Raw genomic sequence first — 7134 nt, forward strand, 5'->3', positions numbered from 1 at the left:
TTAGAAAGATTGCAGATGACACCAAAATTGGAGGTGTAGTGGACTGCGAAGAGGGTTATCTCAGATTACAACAGGATCTGGACAAGATCGGCCAATGGGCTGAGAAGTGGCAGATGGAGTTTAATTCAGATAAATGCGAGGTGCTGCATTTTGGGAAAGCAAATCTTAGAAGGAATTATACACTTAATGGTAAGTGTTGCTGAATAAAGAGACCTTGGAGTGCAGGTTCATAGCCCCCTGAAAGTGGAGTCACAGGTAGATAGGATAGTGAAGAAGACGTTTGGTATGCTTTCCTTTATTGGTCAGAGTATTGAGTATAGGAGTTGGGAGGTCATGTTGCTGCTGTACAGGACATTGGTTAGGCCACTGTTGGAATATTGCATGCAATTCTGGTCTCCTTCCTATTGGAAAAATGTTGTGAGACTTGAAAGGGTTCAGAAAAGATTTACAAGGCTGTTGCCAGGGTTGGAGGATTTGAGATATAGGGAGAGGCTGAGCAGGCTGGGGCTGTTTTCCCTGGAGCATCGGAGGCTGAGGGGTGACCTTATATAGGTTTACAAAATTATATGGGGCATGGATGGGGTAAATAGGCAAAGTCTTTTCCCTGGGGTCAGGGAGTCCAGAACTAGAGGGCATAGATTTAGGGTGAGAGGCGAAAGATATAAAAGAGACCTACAGGGAAACGTTTTCACACAGCGGGTGGTACGTGTATGGATTGAGCTGCCAGAGGATGTGGTGGAGGCTGGTACAATTGTAACATTTAATGGGTATATGAATAGGAAGAGTTTGGAGGGATATGGGCCGGGTGCTGGCAGGTGGGAGTAGATTGGGTTGGGATATCTGGTCGGCATGGACGGGTTGGACCGAAGGGTCTGTTTCCATGCTGTATATCTCTATGACTCTCTGACTCTATGGTAATCAAGATTTATAAAATAGGGAAGGGGCAAGGCTGTTTTTTGGCTCAATTATTTGAACTGGTTGCATGAGGGATATTACGACCAGGGTGAAGTTCTCCAGTTTATTACAGTTCCAGATGGGATACTCCAAAACATTAAGTTCCCTGCTGTGGTGGGATGAATTAGCAGCTCTTCTTTATTGAACCACGGCCTCCATTGGTCACAACAAGGTCAACTTAAGAAAAATCCCATGGAGATACCTTTACCCAAACAAAGGAACTCAGCTTTTAAAAGGAGCCACTTTAAACAGGTTTCCTTGATAAAAGAGTGAGTTAATTAGTTACTAATCATGAGGTAACACAACACAGAAACATAGAGGTTAGGAATAAAAAGTGAACCCACAAAAAAGATCAACTTTTTTTCGAAAAATGAATCAGTCTGAGTCATTTGTGAAGAACAGATGTAGCCATTACATTGATGTCTGAATAATCAGTTTCAAGATGTTTGTCTCATTTGTAGCTTTTAGGTTTCTCTTGTCCTTGTTCCATTTGACAGTAGCTGGTTGGCAGAACACAGTGTGAAGGCGTTATCTTTACAACAGAGCAGACTGTACATTAGTATTTCGGGGTTACTTGTATGCTGAGGCCAAGGTTGAAACTTACTTTTCGTCTCTATCCATTTGTATTCCAGAAAGGGAAAAAGACAAGTTTGTCTCTTGCTCAAACTGCTGTCTTTTTTGCCCACCATGTTCAGAGTCTGGGAAAATTACCATGGATTTCTGTTCAGCTGTAGCATATTTCTCTGTTTGATGCTTCATTGACACCTTCAGGTGGAACATTCCAGTATTCCTCTCCAGACAGCCACTAGATTCACATCTTCTATCATCTTTTGGTTGTATCAGTCCTCCTTTGAAAATATATGTTGGAATTAAAAGTTCAATACATCGTGGGCCAAAGGGCCTGTTCTGTGCTGTATTGTTCTATGTTCTATTCTATTCGTAGGTGATCTAGGTTAGTATAGATAGTCATAACAGGGAGAACCAAGAGTCACACCAGACATGTTATGTATGTTAAAACTATCTTAATTTACTGACTGATTGGTGATGGACTGCATGGTATGAGACACTGTAACATAACAACTGACAGAAAAAGACTCACAGCTCTATCCAGCTTGTCACATACAAATTTGATCACCTAGGTATCATGATGCTTCCTTTCCCTCAGGAGCCATGTGATCTCTTGGAAGGGGTAAGAACAAAATATAAAAATCCTAGTAAATTTGAAAAGACTGGATAAAATCCTCTCCAATTGCTTTAGGGGATAAATGCTCGCACAGGATATCGCATTGGCCCTGACCTTATGATAGGGCGCTATGCTCTTGTACAAGGTCAGTTCCCCAGACAGAAGCAGCTCTGCCTTGTAAAAATGAAGCAACTCAGCACACGTGAGACAGCAGCCCATTTAATATCCTTGAGGAATCGAAGGAACATCCAATCTAGCCCCACTTTTTACTTAATTTGTAAACACAATTTATGTTTCACCTTGACCCAGCTAACTGATGCATAATTCATTTGAAATGAATGCTCCAGTTTAAATACAATCTAGCTTCTGCATTATCTTATGAATCTCAGTCAGTTCTCCATTGAATATACTTGACTGGGATTAAGGTATTTTACACTGGGTTCTTTTCCAAAGCTTCAAAATCAGCCACCTTCTAAGGGATTAAAACCATGACACCATGTTGCCATGGTGCCATGAGATCTTCTTTATCCACGCAAGACAGCAGACAAGATCTAGTTTTAACAACATGTCCGAGAGGCAGCCCCTCTGACCATGCAGCACCCCTTCTGTACTGTAGTGGAGTATTGCCTACCTGAAGTCATTAGAGTGGGACTTGAATTCACAAGCTTGACACAAAAGGAAATGTGTTACTTACCTAGCAACAGCTTACATCTGCACTGTTTCTTTTCACCTGTCGTTTCAGACACCCATTTTCCTGCCCAAGGTTTACACAAGATCTCAACAGAACACTGAAAGATGTTAATTTGGGGAACATCTTTACAAGTGTGGTGAGATATTATGCAAAAGATTGTTTTTAACCTCCAAATCATCAGAACAAACTTCTTTAAATCTTCTATCTTGTGCATGGAAGTCATCATAGTCTCAGAGAACCATAGGGCTGCTCCCTCATTAGAGGGAAATGACTGGTTGTGAGTTTACCCTGAGGGTCAACACACTTCGGGACAGGTTGAGGAGGCATGGCCTTCATGGTGACCTTTATCTTCTGCAACATCCCCTTAGCTATGGCTATGCCCAGACTTGTAACTATCCACTGACGGTATGTAAGTACAACCAAGATTAACTCACTCTCTAATTATTTCATCACCTGCAAGCATCTCCCTTGGGGTTGGAAAATCTAACCCCCCCCACCCCCACCATCACCACCACCCCTCTCAGAAATTCCAGACAAAACCCCTTCCCTAAATACTCAATTATGACAAATGTACAAAAGAAAAGTTAGCATATTTTAAGTGACTGTGGATTGTATTTAAAATAGCTCTGGAATATAAACTTCCATTGTTGCTTCCAGAAATAAGTAAATGCACATAAAGTAAAGTACTTGTAAGATAAGAGTTTAGTTTCTAAACCAAAATTGGACAACGAAGAGGGTTACCTCAGATTACAACAGGATCTTGAACAGATGGGCCAATGGGCTAAGAAGTGGCATTTGGAGTTTAATTCAGATAAATGCGAGGTGCTGCATTTTGGGAAAGCAAGTCTTAGCAGGATTTATACACTTAATGATAAGGTCCTAGGGAGTTGCTGAACAAAGAGACCTTGGAGTGCAGTTTCATAGCTCCTTGAAAGTGGAGTCGCAGGTAGATAGGATAGTGAAGAAGACGTTTGGTATGCTTTCCTTTACTGGTCAGAGTATTGAGTACAGGTTTACAAAATTATGAGGGGCATGGATAGGGTAAATAGACAAAGTCTTTTCCCTAGGGTCAGGGATTAGATTAGATAGATCACTTACAGTGTGGAAAAAGGCCCTTCGGCCCAACAAGTCCACACCGACCTTCCCAAGAGCAACCCACCAAGCCCCATTTCCCTACATTTACCCCTTCACCTAACACTAAAGGCAACTTAGCATGGCCAATTCACCTGACCTGCACATTTTTGGACTGTGGGAGGAAACCAGAGCACCTGGAGGAAACCCATGCAGACACAGGGAGAATGTGCAAACTCCACACAGACAGTTGCCCAAGGCAGGAATTGAACCCAGGTCTCTGGCGCTGTGAGGCAGCAGTGCTAACCACTGTGCCACCGTGCGGTGAGTCCAGAACTAGAGGACATAGGTTTAGGGTGAGAGGGGAAAGATATAAAAGAGACCTACGGGGCAACTTTTTCACACAGAGGGTGGTACAGATATGGAATGAGCTGCCGGAGGAAGTGGTGGAAGCTGGTACAATTGCAACATTTAAGAGGCATTTGGATGGATATATGAATAGGAAGGGTTTGGAGGGATATGGGCTGGGTGCTGACAGGTGGGACTAGATTGGGTTGGGATATCGGGTCAGCATGGACGGGTTGGACCGAAGGGTCTGTTTCCATGCTGTACATCTTTATGACTCTCTGACTCCATTAACATCTGTTTTCCAGTTGTGAAAATTGTGGGTATTTTATGATATTGTACATGCATTATTACATGTGTAAACATCCCCAGTTAATTCAACTGAGTGAGATTATACTGCACCTGCCCATGATTTAGCAGGAACAGCTGTGGCATACATTCAGTCTTTAATGTTATGTATTTATATATATTTTGACTGTTTTGGATTCACCAATATCCAACATGACCACAATCTAAAATGGGCTTTTGTAAACCACATTACGTACAGGGGAGGCACTTTTTGGTTTTAAGTGCCCATAATTTTCTGCATGTAAATGTATTCATAATTAGAAAAAAATTGAGCCACTGTGCACTTTTAAGGCTTGTTTTTAGGAGCAGATGGGTTCACCTGTACCTGACATTCCCCAATCCCAAATACACATTATTGCTCAACAGGGAAACACATAAGAAACTGAGCATCTAGAAAACAAGGAGAATTTGAACAAAAGGTACTCTCCCTAAAATATCCTGTGTCTTTATACAGAGGTGGTCAATGACTTGTTCTGGTATCATGAGAGCTCGTCCCGTGCAATTAGAAAGAAGGACAATAGAACAGGATTAGATTAGATTACAGTGTGGAAACAGGCCCTTCGGCCCAACAAGTCCACACCGCCCCGCCAAAGCGCAACCCACCCATACCCCTGCATTTACCCCTTACCTAACACTACGGGCAATTTAGCGTGGCCAGTTTACCTGACCTGCACATCTTTGGACTGTGGGAGGAAACCGGAGCACCCGGAGGAAACCCACGCCGACACAGGGAGAATGTGCAAACTCCACACAGTCAGTCGCCTGAGGCGGGAATAGAACCCGGGTCTCTGGTGCTGTGAGGCAGCAGTGCTAACCACCGTGCCGCCCTAAATGTTTCACCCTTGAACCTACTCTTCCTCTCATTTCGCAGAATGTCTGAAATCATGAGTGAAAAGTTCACTCCATGCAGTAAGTTACAAGAACAAAAAACATTGTATAGCTTGGCATCAGACATGATTGAGTGTCTTCATCATAGGTGAGACTGGAGTGAGATTTGTAAAAATGCAACAAATAAAATTGAGCCTCATTACTTATTTTGACAAACGTTAATTTCTAATTTCCTATCTTAAACTTTTATTTTCTGTTACAGAATTTACAATATGGCTCCTTCCTACCATTTCAATCTGAAGACACATTACTTGCACAAGGAAATTAAACTTCATCAACACAATCATTTAAAAGCTAGATAAAAGTAGTTTGATTTTGTAGCATTGTTGTTTTCCGATTAAATGGTGCTTTTCCTTTATCAAGCATTCAGAAATGTTCAAAAGAAGCAACATGGGGGGATCCAAGGTGGCGGCGACCCAGCAAGACTGACTCTATAGTGCTCCTCCCAAGACTTGGGTACAGTGGGTCACCCACGCCCTACCACGCTCACCAAATCATTTATAATAGTTGTGTAATTTAATTAGTTGTGTAATATTACATTTAAACAATTTAATACTAAGTAAAAATGACTAAAGGGAAGGGAGCCCGCAGCTCTCAGCAAGCAGGAACCCCTCCCCCACCTTCTCCAGCTGCAGCAGAGGCGTCCACAGCCGCCCCGGGGGACTTACCTACAGTAACAAGCCTTGCAGAAATGATTTCCAAGCTGGATTCGAAGATCGATGCCTTTATTGCAGAATCCAGAAATCGTTGGGACTCGCTCTCGGCCGCGCTGCAGAAGCACGACCGAGAAATCTAAGAAATTGAACGCCGAGCCGGAGGGGCGGAGTTAAAGGCCGCGACCTCCGAAAATGCCGCTCAATCGGCCGTGGATCAGGTCCGGACTCTCGAGCAGCGAGTCCGGACCTTGGAAAATCATATTGACGACCTCGATAATCGAGGTCGTCGAAAAAATATTCGTTTGCTGGGCCTTCCCGAACAGGAAGAGGAAGGCCAGCTTACAGCATTCCTGGAGCAGTGGCTGCCACAACTTTTAAATCTGCAAGCTGGATCAGGCCAGGTAAGGGTGGAATGGGCCTACCGGGTCGCAATACGCGGGCCCGGCTCGAACCAGCGCCCGCGCCCGGTCCTGTTCCGGCTGCAGAGCTACAGGGAGAGGCAGATACTCCTAGAAGCCTCTAGAAATCTCGGAAAAGACCCCCAAGCTATGATCTATAAAGGATCCAAGATAATGCTATTTCAGGACTTTTCCCCAGCTCTGGTTCGAAAGAGGAAAGCATACGACGAGGCGAAGAAGCGTTTAAGGGACTTAAATATTCAGTACTCCTTACGCTACCCAGCGACGTTACGCTTTAACCATGAAGGATCCGTATATAACTTTGGATCGCCAGAAAAGGCTAAGGAATTCTTGGACTCTCTTAGATAAACTGTAGAACATAATGGATGTTGGTCTGCCTTTCCCCCCCCGCTTTGGTTTATATCCCTCCTTTTTTTTTCTCTTACCTTACTGTTTAATATTATCATGGGGGGTGGGGAGAGGGATTTGATTTTCTCCAACCCCTTGGGGTTGTTTTCTGTTATTATTTTATGTATATATGAGGGATGTATGTATATGTGTGTGTGTATATATATATAAAAGCTGGGGGGTTTGGTTAAT

At 43.3% G+C, this 7134-nt stretch overlaps 1 long non-coding RNA gene across 1 annotated transcript in view; it reads left to right on the plus strand.

Annotated features, from left to right (window-relative positions):
• The window catches only part of LOC122563988, a 67221-nt gene extending 61261 nt beyond the window's left edge, over nt 1–5960 (plus strand). Inside the window, exon 4 of the long non-coding RNA XR_006315789.1 lies at nt 5683–5960. This is a non-coding gene — a long non-coding RNA (uncharacterized LOC122563988). The remainder of the gene's footprint in view (nt 1–5682) is intronic.
• Nucleotides 5961–7134: the final 1174 nt, after the last annotated feature.

Source organism: Chiloscyllium plagiosum, chromosome 28 (assembly GCF_004010195.1).
Source record: "Chiloscyllium plagiosum isolate BGI_BamShark_2017 chromosome 28, ASM401019v2, whole genome shotgun sequence".
NCBI lineage: Eukaryota > Metazoa > Chordata > Chondrichthyes > Orectolobiformes > Hemiscylliidae > Chiloscyllium > Chiloscyllium plagiosum.